The sequence below is a fragment of the Delphinapterus leucas genome, chromosome 4 (assembly GCF_059928025.1).
Source record: "Delphinapterus leucas isolate spDelLeu-1000000601 "Yukka" chromosome 4, BTC_Dleu_Yukka2, whole genome shotgun sequence".
NCBI lineage: Eukaryota > Metazoa > Chordata > Mammalia > Artiodactyla > Monodontidae > Delphinapterus > Delphinapterus leucas.
In genome coordinates, this window is record NC_143132.1 from 78,400,395 (window position 1) to 78,418,253 (window position 17,859).

Below are 17,859 nucleotides of genomic sequence, written 5' to 3' on the forward strand. Positions count from 1 at the left end.
GAAGATCCCACATGCTGCGGAGCGGCTAGGCCCGTGAGCCATGGCTGCTGAGCCTGCGCGTCCGGAGCCTGTGCTCCGCAACGGGAGAGGCCACAACAGTGAGAGGCCCACGTACCACAAAAAAAAAAGCAGATTGTCAGATTGATTTTAAAATGTAGGATCCACTGTTTGCTATTTACAACATTATAAAGTTTTAAATTTATCCCAAATGAAAAAAAATTATTGCAATTCTAATAAAAATCCCATAGGAATTTTTAAAACTAAATGTGACAAGTTGATTCTAAAAGTCATATAAAGAATAGAGATCCTTAAAAAGGTAAGACAATTTGGGATAAGAAAAAAATGTGAGGGATATAGTCATCTCTTTTTAGCATCTGTAAAGCTACAAGAACAATGTGGTAGTGCTGGCTAATTCACACAGTTCTAAGCAAAAACTACATAAGAAGTCTGCTGGGGTGAGGATTAGCGACTTTTTCTTTCCTGATAAATGGGAACAGATTCAAGAAGAGAGTGTATGAGCCCTCTCTCTGCCTCCCCGTTTTTCTCTTGAACATTGAAGTGATACAGTAGCAATCATCTTGCAACCGTAGGATGATAAGCATGAAGAAGAAAAGACAACATACTTAGGATAATGTAACAGAATGATGGCTGAGCCTAATTTTCTCGATTACATTAATGATCTGCAAAAGCAATGCTAGCAACTTCTTATATGAGAAAAATAAACCTCAATTATGTAATCACTGTTATCATGAATTCTTTTGATTACCACCATACCTATTTCCAGCTATTCTAATTTATAAAAAGAGAACTGCAAATTATACAACAGTAACTTTCACTCCCCTACCATCATATTGACAAAATTAGCAAGTTCAATAGTGCCAAAGGGTGAAGTAGAAAGGATAAAGGGATTCTCATGTTGTGTAAGTGGGTTTGCAAATTGACACAATCACTTCGGAGAACAATTTGGCAGCATTTAATAAAGTTTAGAGTCAGGTATATGCTACAACACAGAAGTTAATCTTCACTTCTTTAGAGAAACATTCTCATATCTATGCAAGGAAATATGAAAAATATGTTTATTGTGGCATGGCTCTTAAGAGTGAATAATTGGAAACCAATATACTATAATGTAATATTATATATATATATATATATCTCAACCAATCACATGGATTTTGAGAGAAATTAATTAAGACAATGAAAATGAAATATGTACACATAAATAAATGCATGGGAAGTCTTTTACACGCTATTATATTTACCTTAAGTTTCTTTAAGTAAAAAGCACATTTTTCTAGTGTGGGTATGTTAACATGTACTTTCATGGTATCACTGATTTATTTGTATATCCATTTTAATCTAAAGATTTCAAAGGGAGGCCTTCAAGATGGCAGAAGAGTAAGACGTGGAGATCATCTTTCTCCCCACAAATACATCAGAAATACATCTACATGTGGAACAACTCCTACAGAACACCTACTGAACGCTGGCAGAAGACCTCAGACCTCCCAAAAGGCAAGAAACCCCCCACGTACCTGGGTAGGGCAAAAGAAAAAAGAATAAACAGAGACAAAAGGATAGGGACGGGACCTGCACCAGTGGGAGGGAGCTGTGAAGGAGGAAAGGTTTCCACACACTAGGAAGCCCCTTCGCGGGTGGAGACGGGGCGGGGGGGTGGGCAGTGGGAGGGGAAGCTGTCACGGAGGAGAGTGCAGCAACAGGGATGCACATGGCAAAACGGAGAGATTCCCGCACAGAAGATCGGTACCGACTGGCACTCACCAGCCCAAGAGGCATGTCTGCTCACCTGCCGGGGCGGGTGGGGGCTGGGAGCTGAGGCTCCAGCTTTGGAGGTCAGATACCAGGGAGAGGACTGGGGTTGGCTGTGTGAACACAGCATGAAGCGTGCTAGTGCGCCACAGCTAGCTGGGAGGGAGTCCGGGAAAAAGTCTGGAACTGCCTAAGAGGCAAGAGACCATTGTTTTGGGGTGCATGAGGAGAGGGGATTCAGAGCACCACCTCAACGAGCTCCAAAGACTGGCACTAGCTGCAGCTATCAGCATGGACAAAAGAAACGGGCATGAAATGCTAAGACTGCTGCGGCAGCCACCAAGAAGCCTGTGTGCAAGCACCGGTCACTATCCACACCTCCTCTCCCGGGAGCCTGTGCCGCCCGCCACTGACAGGGTCCCGTGACCCAGGGACAACTTCCCCGGGAGAACATAAGGCAGGGCACGGCTCAGGCTGGTGCAACGTCAAGCCGGCCTCTGCCGCCACAGACTTGCCCCGCATTGCGTGCCCCTCCCTCCCCCTGGCCTGAATGAGCCAGAGCCCCCGAATCAGCGGCTCCTTTAACCCCGTCCTGTCTGAGCGAAGAACAGACGCCCTCCGGAGACCTACACGCAGAGGCGGGGCCAAATCCAAAGCTGAGCCCCGGGAGCTGTGCGAACAAAGAAGAGAGAGGGAAATCTCTCCCAGCAGCCTCAGGAGCAGCGGATTAAATCTGCACAATCAACTTGATGTACCCTGCATCTGTGGAATACCTGAATAGACAATGAATCATCCCAAAACTGAGGCAGTGGACTTTGGAAGCAACTGTAGACTTGGGGTTTGCTTTCGGTGTCTAATTTGTTTCTGGTTATATGTTTATCTTAGTTTAGTATTTAGAGTCTATTACCATTGGTAGATTTGTCTATTGATTTTGTTGCTCTCTTCTTTTATTTTTCTATATGTAGATATATATATATATATATTTTTTTCCTTTTTCTTTTTGTGAGTGTGTAGGTGTATGCTTCTCTGTGGGAGATTGTCTGTATAGCTTTGCTTTTACCATTTGTCCTAGGGTTCTGTCTGTCCACTTTTGGGGGTTTTTTTGGTATAGTTTTTAGTGCCTGTTATCATTGGTGGATTTGTTTTTTGGTTCGGTTGCTCTCTCTTTCTTTTATTACTTTTTAATTTTTTTACTTTTTAATATATTCTTTTTAATTTTTATTTTAATAACTTTATTTTATTTTGTATATTTTTTTTCTTTCTTTCTTTCTTTTGTCTCCCTTTTCTTCTGAGCTGTGTGGCTGACAGGGTCTTGGTGCTCCGGCCACGTGTCAGACCTATGCCTCTGAGGTGGGATAATCGAGTTCAGGACATTGGTCCAACAGAGACCTCCCAGCTCCACGTAATATCAAATGATGAAAACTCTCCCAGAGATCTCCATCTCAAAGCTAAGACCCAGCTCAACTCAACGACCAGCAAGCTACAGTTCTGGACACCCTATGCCAAATAACTAGCAAGTTAGGAATACAACCTCATCTATTAGCAGAGAAGCTGCTTAAAATCATAATAAGGTCACAGACACCCCAAAACACCACCAGATGTGGTCCAGGCCACCAAAAAGACAAGATCCAGCCTCATCCACCAGAACACAGGCACTAGTCCCCTCCACCAGGAAACCTACAAGACCCACTGAACCAAACTTAGCCACTGGGGGAAGACACCAAAAACAATGGGAAATACGAATCTGTAGCCTGAGAAAAGGAGACCCCAAACACAGGAAGTTAAGCAAAATGAGAAGACAGAGAAACACACAGCAGATGAAGGAGCAAGGCAAAAACCCACCAGACCAAACAAATGAAGAAGAAATAGGCAATCTACCTGAAAAAAAACCTCAGAGTAATGATAGTAAAGATGACGTAAAATCTTAGAAATAGAATAGAGAAAATACAAGAAACGTGTAACAAGGACCTAGAAGAACTTAAGAACAAACAAACAATGATGAACAACACAATAAATGAAATTTAAAATTCTCTAGAAGGAATCGATAGAAGAATAAATGAGGCAGAAGAACAGATAAGTAACCTGGAAGATAAAATAGTGGAAATAACTACCGCAGAGCAGAATAAAGAAAAAAGAATGAAAAGAACTGAGGAAAGTCTCAGAAACTTCTGGGACAACATTAAATGCACCAACATTCGAAATATAGGGGTCCCAGAAGAAGAAGAGAAAAAGAAAGGGACTGAGAAAACATTGAAAAGATTATAGTTGAAAACTTCCCTAATATGGGAAAGGAAATAGTCAATCAAGTCCAGGAAGTGCAGATAGTCCCATAAAGGATAAATCCAAGTGAAAACATGCCAAGACATGTATTAATCAAACTATCAAAAATTAAATACAAAGAAAAAATATTAAAAGCAGCAAGAGAAAAGCAACAAATAACATAAAAGGGAATCCCCATGAGGTTAACAGCTGATCTTTCAGCAGAAGCTCTGCAAGCCAGAAAGGAGTGACACGACATATTTAAAGTGATGAAAGGGCAGAACCTACAACCAAGATTACTCTACCCAGCAAGGATCTCATTCAGATTGGATGGAGAAATTAAAAACTTTACAGACAAGCAAAAGATAAGAGAACACAGCACCACCAAACAGGCTTTAAAACAAATGCTAAAGGAACTGCTCTAGGCAGGAAACACAAGAGAAGGAAAAGACCTACAATAACAAACCCAAAACAATTAAGAAAATGGGAATAGGAACATACATATTGATAACTACCTTAAATGTAAATGGATTAAATGCTCCAACCAAAAGACATAGACTGGCTGAATGAATACAAAAATAAGACCCGTGTATATGCTGTCTAGAAAAGACCCACTTCAGACCTAGGGACACATACAGACTGAAAGTGAGGGGATGGAAAAAGATATTCCATGCAAATGGAAATCAAAAGAAAGCTGGAATAGCAGTTCTCATATCAGACAAAATAGACTTTAAAATAAAGACTATTACAAGAGACAAAGAAGGACACTGCATAATGATCAAGGGATCAATCCAAGAAGAAGATATAACAATTATAAATATTTATGCACCCAACATAGGAGCACCTCAATACATAAGGCAAATGCTAACAGCCATAAAAGGAGAAATTGACAGTAACACAATCATAGTAGGGACTTTAACATCCCCACTTTCACCAACAGACAGCTCATTCAAAATGAAAATAAATAAGGAAACACAAGCTTTAAATGATACATTAAACAAGATGGACTTAATTGATATTTATAGGACATTCCATCCAAAAACAACAGAATACACTTTCTTCTCAAGTGCTCATGGAACATTCTCCAGGACAGATCATATCTTGGGTCACACATCAAACCTTGGTAAATTTCAGAAAATTGAAATTGTATCAAGTATCTTTTCTGACCACAACACTATGAGAATAGATATTAATTACAGGGAAAAATCTGTAAAAAATACAAACGCATGGAGACTGAACAATACACTACTAAATAACCAAGGATCACTGAAGAAATCAAAGTGGAAATCAAAAAATACTTAGAAAAATATGACAATGAAAACACGATGACCCAAAACCTATGGGATGCAGCAAAAGCAATTTTAAGAGGGAAGTTTATAGCAATACCATCCTACCTCAAGAAACAAGAAAGATCTCAAATAAACATCCTAACATTACACCTAAAGCAACTAGAGAAAAAAGAACAAAAAAACCCCAAAGTTAGCAGAAGGAAAGAAATCATAAAGATCAGATCAGAAATAAATGAAAAAGAAATGAAGGAAACAGTAACAAAGATCAATAAAACTAAAAGCTGGTTCTTTGAGAAGGTAAACAAAATTAATGAACCATTAACAAGAATCATCAAGGAAAAGAGGGAGAAGAATCAAATCAATAGAATTAGAAATTAAAAAGGAAAAGTGACAACTGACACTGCAGAAATACAAAGGATCATGAGAGATTACTACAAGCAACTATATAAGAATAAAATGGACAGCCTGGAAGGAATGGAAAAATTCTAGGAAAGCACAACCTTCCGAGACTGAACCAGGAAGAAATAGAAAATATAAACAGGCCAATCACAAGCCCTGAAATTGAGACTGTGATTAAAAATCTTCAAACAAAGAAAAGCCCAGGACAAGATGGCTTCAGAGGTGAATTCCATCAAACATTTAGAGATAATCTAACACCTATCCTTCTCAAGCTCTTCCAAAATATAGCAGAGGGAGGAACACTCCCTAACTCGTTCTATGAGGGCACCATCACCCTGATATCAAAACCAGACAAAGATGTCACAAAGAGAGACAGCTACAGACCAATATCACTGATGAACATAGATGGAAAAGTCCTCAAGAAAATACTAGCAAACAGAATCCAACAGCACATTAAAAGGATCATACACCATGATCAAGGAGGTTTATCCCAGGAATGCAAGGCTTCTTCAATATATGCTAATCAATCAATGTGATACGCCATATTAAGAAACTGAAGAATAAAAACCATATGATCATCTCAATAGATGCAGAAAAAGCTTTCGACAAAATTCAACACTCATTTATGATAAAAACCCTGCAGAAAGTAGGCATAGAGGGAACTTTCCTCAAAATATAAAGGCCATATGTGACAAACCCACAGCCAACATCATTCTCAATGGTGAAAAACTGAAACCATTTCCTCTACGATCAGGAACAAGACAAAGTTGTCCACGTTCACCACTATTATGCAACATAGTTTTGGAAGTTTTAGCCACAGCAATCAGAGAAGAAAAAGAAATAAAAGGAACCCAAATCAGAAAAGAAGAAGTAAAGCTGTCACTGTTTGCAGATGACATGATACTATACATAGAGAATCCTAAAGATGCTACCAGACAACTACTAGGGCTAATCAATGAATTTGGTAAAGTAGCAGGATACAAAATTAATGCACAGAAATCTTTTGCACTCCTATACACTAATGATGAAAAACCTGAAAGGGAAATTAAGGAAACACTGCCATTTACTACTGCAACAAAAAGAATAAAATACCTAGGAATAAACCTACCTAAGAGGCAAAAGACCTGTATGCAGAAAACTATAAGACACTGATGAAAGAAATTAAATATGATACAAACAGATGGAGAGATATACTATGCTCTTGGACTGGAAGAATCAACATTGTGAAAATGACTCTACTACCCAAAGCAATCTACAGATTCAATGCAATCCCTATCAAACTACCACTGGCATTTTTCACAGAACTAGAACAAAAAATTTCACAATTTGTATGGAAACACAAAAGACCCTGAATGGCCAAAGCAACCTTGAGAAAGAAAAACAGAGCTGGAGGAATCAGGCTCCAGACCTCAGACTATATTACAAAGGTACAGTAATCAAGACAGTATGGTACTAGCACAGAAAACGAAATATAGATCAATGGAACAGGATAGAAGCCCAGAGATAAACCAACACACATATGGTCACCTTATTTTTGATAAAGGAGGCAAGAATATACAATGGAGAAAAGACAGCCTCTTCAATAAGTGGTGCTGGGAAAACTGGACAGATACATGTAAAAGAATGAAATTAGAACATTCCCTAACACCATACACAAAAATAAACTCAAAATGGATTAAAGACCTAAATGTAAGGCCAGACACTATAAAACTCTTACAGGAAAACATAGGCAGAACACTCTATGACGTAAATCACAACAAGATCCTTTTTGACTTACCTCCTAGAGAAATGGAAATAAGAACAAAAATAAACAAATGGAACCTAGAGAAACTTAAAAGCTTTTGCAAGGCAAAGGAAACTATATACAAAACGAAAAGACAACCTTCAGAATGGGGGAAAATATTTGCAAATGAAGCAACTGACGAAGGATTAATCTCCAAAATATATAAGCAGCTCATGCAGCTTAATATCAAAAAAACAAACAACCCAATCCAAAAATGGGCAGAAGACCTAAATAGACATTTCTCCAAAGAAGATATACAGATTGCCAACAAACACATGATAGGATGCTCAACATCACTAATCATTAGAGAAATGCAAATCAAAACTACAGTGAGGTATCACCTCACACTGGTCAAAATGGGCATCATCAAAAAATCAACAAAGTAAATGCTGGAGAGGGTGTGGAGAAAATGGAACCATCTTGCACTGTTGGTGGGAATGTAAACTGATACAGCCACTATGGAGAACAGTATGGAGGTTCCTTAAAAAACTAAAAATAGAACTACCATACGACCCAGCAATCCCACTACTGGGCATATACCCTGAGAAAACCATAATTCAAAAAGAGTCATGTACCACAAAGTTCATTGCAGCACTATTTACAGTAGCCAGGACATGGAAGCAACGTAACTGTCCATCGACAGATGAATGGATGAAGAAGATGTGGCACATATGTACAATGGAACATTACTCAGCTATAAAAAGAAATGAAACTGCATTATTTTTAGTGAGGTGGATGGACCTAGAGTCTGTCATACAGAGTGAAGTAAGTCAGAAAGAGAAAAACAAATACTGTATGCTAACCCATATATATGGAATCTAAAAAGAAAAAAAAATGCTTCTGAAGAACCTAGTGGCAGGACAGGAATAAAGACACGGATGTAGAGAATGGACTTGAAGATACGGGGACGGGGAAGGGTAAGCTGGGACGAAGTGAGAGAGTGGCATGGACATATACATTACCAAATGTGAAATAGATATAGCTAGTGGGAAGCAGCCACATAGCACAGGGAGATCAGCTCAGTGCTTTGTGACCACCTAGAGGGGTGGGATGAGGAGGGTGGGAGGGAGACGCAAGAGGGAGGAGGTATGGGGATATATGTATATGTATGGCTGATTCACTTTGTTATAAAGCAGAAAGTAACACACCATTGTAGAGCAATTATACTCCAATAAAGATGTTAAAAAATAAGGATTTCAAGGTAATTTATAATTAATAGTAGTTATGTACATATTACAGGCATTTACAATTTGGAAATCATGTTAACATCCATTATTTTCAATATTAACAATAACCCTGTTAATTACACAGGTCAAGAACGATAAATTTGATGGGGAAACTGAGACCAAGAAGGATAAAGTGTTCCCCTCAAGGACACATAGCAAGTTATTTTCTCCACATCTATGTCAAATGGATTTTTCATATTAACCTTAATTCTAAAGCTCCTTCATTTGAAATTTTCCAGTACATTTTTCTTTAGTTTTAGTAGCCAGAGCAGGGTTGCATGCCACTCCAAACCAATTACTGGCAAAAGGGAAAGACACTAGCAAAAGCCTTAGCCTTAAACTAATAAAGGTTCACCCTTTGATTATTATTGAAGATTGGGAGCCACATTTCTTGAGTACATTGCTACTGCAATCCCCAACAGAAGCAAATTTTGTTAACAGAAAAGAAATAGAAAAAAGCCCGCTATATGGGCAAGCTAACAGTGTCTTCCACAGCAACCATACTGTACTTTTATTTCATTTAAACCATTCCTTTGTGCTAGATGATGTCAGGTAGAAAAAAGAGTCCATGAGGCAAATGCTGTTCTCTGAGTATGTTGATGAGGAGAAGATGTCCACCATTCCCTCAACTGCTTAAATTTTGGTCAACTTATTTTAGCTCCTTTGAGCATACATACCAGAAAATACATGTTAGTGCTGCTAGAATTTTGCATGAAATGAGAGACATTACACTCATTTAGCTCAGTTAAATCTCATCATCTGATTGTGAATTCTTTGAGGGCAGGAATTTTCTTCACCATTTTGTTCCCAGAGTCTTAGCCAGTGCCTTCTACATAATATGTGCTCAACTTGTATCCTAAGTTGTTAAATCTTGTTATTTCATACCGTTTCTCATCATCTTCTTGTCTCCACTGAAACTCTCCCCTCTAGACACTTTGTTCCTCCATAAAATGTGAAAAGTAATAACCAATACTTATCTAGTATTGATTTTGTGCCAAGCACTATTCTATTTTATTTGTAGTATGTATAGTCCCCTAGTTAAATTAACCAGAATAATCACTCAGAAAATCCCCAGCCACATCTAAGCTGAAAGTCATGAAGTCACATATTCCATGCAACCTTAATCTTGGAACTAGCAATCACAGACAGAGGAAAACAGAGCACCCTACCAAAATATCTTATGTATAAATTTCCATCATAGTGAACAGATAGTACAGAAGAGAAATAAATGTTATTAAGATACCATTTACACCTAAATTCATAAGCCCTGGAACTCACCCCTTCACCCAGTGATTTGAGTCTAGAGAATTAAGTGGGCCAGGAAGTTACCTCACACCAGACACAGGACACCCATGGCTGTGGAAAGTCCCCTGAAGTCACCGGAACATACACAGAAGTGTGTGTCTATGGATCTAAATATAAAATGCTTCACTCACCTCGGCCCCCAAATCAGGCCTTATTTGTCAGTACTACCTTGGCTGGGTCTGGAGGGCAAAGGAAAGAAGAATATCTTGACCAGCTGATGCTTTGACAGATGCAGAAAAGGCATGTGTTCTCGAGATGTGGAGGAAGCTGGCATGGTGTGCCTGCATCTTTACCTTTGCTGCCCTCAGCGTCCTATTGGCAGATGAAGCCATACCGACTCAAGTGGCCTCTTTCTCCAGGAAGTTCTAAACACTTTCTGTTCTTATTTTTCTCTCTAGCACAATTGCTCCTTGTAAAAAGAACATGATGTCAATTTTTAAAATGGTAATTAGAGAAGAAAAAGGAACATAATCGCCACCACCGAGCATGATCATTTTAGCACTTAAAAAAAAATTCTTTATTCTTTTCCCTATGCTTTTAAAAATGGAATTGTGTTTTGTCTCTAGTCTTTGTTCTGGATATAAAGCAGCAATATGGAGAAATCCCTCTGCTATATCTAGGGTAATTATAAAATGTGATCAATCCAGGGCAACTTTGAGAATAAAAGGGGAGTTAAAATTATGAACATCTTTAAAATCTTTATTTATTGATCCATAAAATATTATATGATAGCAATGTACCTAAAAATAGTACTATTCAAAACCTATATTCAAAAATAAAACTGAAAAATTTTTTCACTAAAAAATTTAAGTTACATATATCCATGTACATTAAAACTGGAACAAAGTCTTCATGTTAATTATCTGAACTCAGCAATCTAACCGAATGACCATTGTTTGTATATGTTCACAAACTTTACTAATTTTCTTAGTTACATCTGTTTCTAATACCATGACACTGGTGTTTTTTGAAGAATACATTTTTTCAATAGATATTATTTTAATTTTTTCAGACATTTGACAAATATTTCTTTAAAGTCCCAATTTACAATTTTTTAGCTCCTTTGAGCATACATACCAGAAGATACATACTAGTGCAGCTAGAATTTTGCATGAAATGAGAGACATTACACTCATTTAGCTCAGTTAAATTTCATCATCTGATTGTGAATTCTTTGAGGGCAGGAATTTTCCCTCAAAATTTATGACAATAATTTGACATATTTGAAACTATGTCATTTTCAACTGACTCTTTTCTATAGACATATTTTTAATTGAGAAAATACTCTCTTCATAGCAGCTGAAATATTTGATATACTCAGTGCAAAGTTTGTAAAATGGAAGATATTTTCTAATATAGTTTATATATAAATATTTCAGCCCAAATATCTTCAAAGATACTGTCTTTTGCCTCTGTTTAGAATACCTTTCTTTGATAAATATTTTTACAAGTCAAAACTCGTTAAATAAGTTGTCTCTTTTTTCATTCGTTTGAAAATTTCACCAAACCTCGATACTACAAAATAAAAGAATTTCTCTATTTTATTCTGTTCTAAAACAGAATATAAATTCATCTAATATAAACAGGAGCTTCATTAAAATCCTCTTTCTACAAGTTTACATATTCTAAAACACAAATAATTTCAAAATTAAATTTTTTACACAGTTTGAACTTTCATTTAATTTGTTTTCTCTCTTGCTTTCACAGGGATAAATTTCAACATCTTCCTGTTTGTAAACTTTATTTTCAATAATTATATTTATCTAAAATTTCAAAGCTGAAGTTTTGTATTGCTTCATTCACTGAATACTTAGATCAAAAATTTCCAACTGATTTTGAATGAAGTGCAAACAAAATGTATAGTCCTCATTTACAAAAAGTTCAATTCTGTTGCAAAATAGATTTATCAGCAAAATAGATCTTAAATATTAAAATATTTCAAAAATCAATGGATGACAAGCAGAGCAAGGAGAAAAAGCTCAGATTTCCATGCTATTGTATTTTTTATATTCGAAGTCAGCTTCCTCACAAAACTCTCTGTCAAAAGAAGGGTACCTCAGTTTATTTAAACCTTTCTTCATTATTAGACATGGAGTCTATGTGGACCTTTTTGCCATTGTAAGCAGTATAGTAATGGACACGTCTGTGTCACCTTTGGCACGTTGACCTTCCTGGACCATCTCATCCTCATTGCTTGCACAATCTTGGAGGTGGCCCTAGTCAGAAGGCTGGAGTTCTTTAGTGCTTTAAGCTCCATCATGCTCTGAATATGAAAGCAGGCGATTATCCCAATTGTCTTTGGGTTTCTCCCTGTTTATTTGGGTATTTCTGAAGGAACCCCTAGATCTCTTTGCACACGTCAATATAGTTGGTCCTTTGGATGGGTAAGAGAAACATGGTGCCTGATCTTGGTTTCTCTTCTTTCTCTTACAATCACTCAAACTAGAAGGAATGGGCTGGCCCCTCTTTCTCTTCCTTACATGACTAGTATCTTCCTTAAAAAGTAAGACCAAGTCTTTCAAGGCTTAAAGTAGAAGGTGGGGGAATTCAGGAAACCTTTCTCTCTCTTAATAAGCCTTGCTTTAAATTTCATTACCTTTCTGTGGACATTTAATTCCTATTTGAGTTGCCAGAAAGTGAATATTAACTTTCTCTCTCTCTTTCTTTGCATTCCTGTTATACCAACCCTAAGTGCTCTCTGTACTTCCCCACTCTGCATCCCCATAAAAAGTAAAAGAGTGCTTCAGGCTGACTTGGGTTAAAGTCAGGTATATGAAAAGGCAAAAGAGACAAGCATATTCATATATTTCCAAAATGATCACCCTTTCTTACTAAAGAAACTACTTCATTACTAAAGAAACAATTAGTGGGTCAAAAATATGTGTACAAGAACACTGTCATCTGATAATATTGATAGGTTGAATTACAAAAGATTTCCTATTGCTACAAGCTATATATGAGAGCACTAGTTTCACTGTATCCTGGTAAGGATTATCATTTTGAAAAATTTTGCTAACTTAATAATTAAAGAATAATCAAGGGTTAATCTTTAGATTTTCTTAGTTTTATTCTAACTTCTCTAATTCTATAGGCAAGTAAACTTGAACTCATGAGAGATGCAATAGCTTGTTCTAGGGATGGAAAACGGCAGGGCACTGAGAAAAACCAGGATTGAGAGATTTTTGTTACTGAGAGATCAACAGCTTTCAAATTTCACTCTCATTTGAAAGCAGGATTTGGTAACCTGGGCTACTACACTGGTTATTTAATGATACGATAATCTCTTAGATTTGCTTAGCTCTTTCAGGTTTCCAAAGTTGTGGCTGTTTTACATATATGATTTTAATATTCTATGAATGCTATGAAGTATTATTAATTCCATTTTACAGCCAAACTGAGACCCAGAAATCTTAAGTGCTTTGCTCAGAATGGATGGAAGGAGAAGTGAGGTATAATAGGAGGTCAGTCTGAACTGGGATTCTGCTTCTACCACTGACTGGTTCTATTACCTTGGAGAATTTCTTAGTATCCCCAAGCTGCTTCCTTGTCTGCCAATCAAAATTAACAAAGTTCACCTCAGGGTTGTAACAAGGGACAACTATCTCCATGCTCATAAAGGACTTTTGGTCCAGAGTTTGAAAGGTAAGAACCTTTTAATGAATGATCACTCTCATTCAATAATAGTGCAGTGCTCTTTCTCTTCTATTCCACTCCTTTTTTAAAAAAATAAATCTTTTCACATCTAGAACAATGTCTGACTAATTTACAACTTGTTGTGTCAAGGATCAGTAGAGATAAAGAAAGAGAAATTGAACTAAAAGGGATTTTACATTTGAATTTACCTAACAAAATAACAGAATCACAGAAAGCAAGAACTAAAAGAATAATACGCATTAACCCCTCTAACCACCTACAGAAACACAGGAGTGGCAGGGAATAGGACACTGGCACAGAGTGCCACAGGGAGTAAATTGCACATCTGCATTTCTTTTAAAGCCCTGGTCTCTGAAATCATCCAAGGCTTTCAACACGACGTGCATTTTCTCCTTCTCCAACAGGGCTAGAAGAGCCCTAGGTTTTACCAATGAAAAATGAAGAGGCCTGCCAAAATTCCAGCCAATCCTGCACACTTACTGGGCATTACTGAGCTCCAGGACTCTGGGAGAGCCAGTTGAGAAAGGCACGGTCACTGCTCTCTCGTCTAGTGGTGGAAGAAGGCACACACACACACGTAACCTGATTCCAAGACAGACTGATAAGTGTTATCTTAGATCAGCGGAGGAGACAGGTCACACGACTGCAATAGCATGAAGTCAGGCCCGAGTCTGAGGCCATGCTGTTGTTTAGGAAGCCTATCAGGTTCATCTTGCAGCTTGGCAGTGATCCAAAAACCCTGTAGCTTCTTGTCCTGGGTGTACTGGGTCATGGGATGCTTCCACCGCCTAAATGATCCTAGAATGCCTGGCATTATGGAAAAATGGCCTGCTCCAAGGTGACCTTTTTCTCCCCTAGCATGTCATAGGAGGTGCCAAACATCAGAGCTTCCAGGTTTCTATCCATTCAGGAAGTGAACAAAACCAAAAATATTTTTTGTTTCTTCTTTGACAATTATTTCCTCCAGCTTTGCCTTAACTGTTTGCACACCTGTCTCCCCGACGGGGCCCGTGAGGGGCTGGAATACAGAGCCCCTCTGACTCTCCTTGTGTCCCACAGCACCTAGAAAATGCATAATTGTATTAAATTCTCAATCCAGGTCAGTGGAATGAAATTCAGTCTTCCGCTATTCCTTCGACTCTTCCCCATTTTCCAACTTGTTGGCAACTTTTCCAAAATGCCCTCAAACTTAGAATTGAACATGAAAGAGAAAGAAAATGACTCCTTTCTCTACTAAATAGGATGTTGTGTTAAATAGATTGCAAAACAGCAAGGGTGGGGAGAGGAGTTCACTTGGCTGAAAAAAGGAAAGAGGACCTGACTGAAAGCCTGATGGTTTGAGCGCTACCCCTGGCTCTGCTAGACATCGGGCAAGCTGTTCCCCTCCTGGTCGCCTCAACTGACAAATGAGGGCCTAACAGGCTTATTGCTAAGAGTTTGTTTTTTTCGAATGACTTAACATTTTAATATGGTTCCTCTTTATACTATCTGCAACAAAAGTAATAATGGTATAATTTATAATTTACAAATCATTTATAGATGCATTATTCATATATATACATATATATATGTATATATATGAAACTGTGCTTTCAACTTTGTAATTCTATAATTGGGACTTGACCATATTGAAGAGAGAGCAAGGTGAGCTGAGCAATCTTCCTCTCCGTGAGCTCTCTGAAGCAGAGTTGACCTGTAGACCTTACTCTGGCTGAGATCAGATGCTTGTGGTCACACCCTGATCCAAACCAACCGCTGGGGCTTTGGGATGGACTAGTCATTGGTGTAAATGTAGCCAAGGAACCCACAAATCTGTGCTTGTATGTGTGCTGGCCAGACCCGCCCACCAGAGTTCAAGGGAAGCTTCAGGCAGAAGCCATTTCTTCCCTTTCTTCTTTACTCAGTTATCGCTGCTCTCACGCACACTTATGGTTTCAATCACCACCTAACAATGATGGTAACCAACTCAGGTATTCTAACCTGAACTGGGGTTTCAGCTTCAACCCCCTTTCCTAAGTAACTAACCAACATCTGCAATGCATCCTTGAAGCTCAAGGTGATCTGCTCAGCCTTTACTCCCTTCCATCACAGCAGTGCCTCTTCGCAACCTCCCTGGCTCTTCCAGCATCTGCCTTGTTAAGTTGGCTCAAAACTTACCGTTAAGCTCTGATTTCTTTTCTTGGACTTCCATTGCTAATCACTGGCTGAGTCTGGCATATTTTCCCCTTGCAATATCTACCCTGTAATATTTAGGTATCATCATTTCTTACTTAGAGAAATACTTAATTTTTTAAAGTAGTCTTCTGAGCTATTTCACCACGCACATGTTTTTTGTTTTTGTTTTGTTTTTTGTTTGTTCTCTAATCTTGCCACATTTCTAATCAGAAACATTCAGAGGCCTTCTATTGCCTACCACACAGGCCATATTTTTAACCCTGGTGTCCATAGTCTTCCATGGTCTAGCACCATTAGCTAGTCCAGTGAGTCAACGGTGCACCATTCTCCATGCATGCCTCCCCCATGCCTATACCTTTGTAACATTGTTAAGTTCAGTGTGCTCTGCCTTATTTCTCCTCACCATTCTTATTAAAACACAATGCCATCCTCCAAGGTGCAGCTTGAATGGCCCCTCTCCCATTATACCTTTCTCAGGCTGAATGTGTGTTCTGCATCTTCTGAACGCCACCGTCTTTCTGCCTTTTTCCTGGAAAGAAAGCGTACTCATCTTATTCTGCTTTATTATTTGGTCTTTTGTGTACTTATTTGTCATTGCTCTTCTGCTAGACTCTCAATAATCAGAAAGCAAGGTTTATACTTCACTCACCAGCATGCTCTATGGTGAGCAAGAGGCAATTGGGCTGGAATAGAAGCAGACTGACATGGGTAGCACATAGTCAAGCAGAAAGAAACTGGATAGAAGATAAAGGGTCAGCTTCTGAGTTCCTGGTTTACTTGTGGGAGCACACTTCCAGAATTGTTTTTATTATTCCAGGCTGCATGTCAGTGGACATTATTGGAGAACATGACACACAAAATAGCTCAATACAGCTTATATTTGAATAGGGTTACAGTGAGCAATCAAAAAGGTAAGGAACAAGAAAGAGAAGAAAGAAATCAAGGGCCATCATGGTCTTTTACCTATGATTTCAGCTGGGAGGATACAGTTGTAACATGGCTACACTTCACTGACTCTCACAGATATGCTGTTTGTATGAAAATAAGAAAATGCTAGAACTGGGTGGAGATGAAGAAAAAATGAAATTTGGTGCAAGGGAGTAACTCACCCCAAACCACAAATTTCAGTCAGCTGCTAAACCTGGATTAGGACCACTTACCCAGTATCTAGTGTATCCTATATCTACTATAATTCTTTTAACTATCTTTTTACCAACCTAACTACACATGAAGGCAGAAGGCCAAGTGTCTACATTTAAGTAGTATTGATCTTAGAGAAATGGGTGACCAACTGGATCTCCAAAACTCACCCCAAGGTCTCCCTTCACTGTGGTCAAATCGTATGAGCTGTTTATATGTCTGTCTCCTGGGCAGGAACTGGAAAGTCCTGGAGGACAGAGTCCCTGTTTGTCTCATAACACCTAGAAGGTGCTTTGCCATATTAAATACCCAACAATGGTCAATTGAATTGATGTAACCTTCTACTGTTCCATAGCTCTTCCCCAGGTCCCAGCTTTCATTGTAGTCGCTAAAGAGTCTCTGACTTGTGCTGGCCAGGTAGAATTCCTCTTGCAAAATAATTAATTTGTTCCCTGCATTCCTAATAGTCATTCAACCCCGCAACACAAGAATCTGGCTCCGTAAACCTAAAAGGCTGGCTTTGGAACAGGAAGCGAGCACACTGTGTCTAGCCAGCCTTCATTGCAGGGACAGCATGTGCTCTGGGGCAGGGCCTGACCCTCTACCCAGAAGCTGCACCCCAAGCCCCAGGACCAGGAGCATGGCCACCTGGTGCTTATCCTCTCGTTCCACCAGACAGGAAGATGGTTTAAGCTTTCTCTTGCACAATGCACTGGAGGCGGAGGAGGCAAACAGACAAAAAGAGTGGGTCATGTGTATTTCATCAGCCATAGCAGCAGCTCCTCAATATTTCTTTGCGAGAAGATGTTTGGCAGCTAAGGCAGTGCGTGCTCAGGCAGATTCCATTTACCAGGACACA

General features: G+C 38.7%; 1 long non-coding RNA gene across 2 annotated transcripts in view; it reads left to right on the forward strand.

The window, feature by feature from the left end:
* Positions 1–11,939, forward strand: part of LOC149749363 (uncharacterized) — a 30,681-nt gene extending 18,742 nt beyond the window's left edge. For both annotated transcript variants that reach the window (XR_016393024.1, XR_016393025.1), the window contains exon 3: positions 1,366–11,939. This is a non-coding gene — a long non-coding RNA (uncharacterized LOC149749363). The remainder of the gene's footprint in view (positions 1–1,365) is intronic.
* Positions 11,940–17,859: the final 5,920 nt, after the last annotated feature.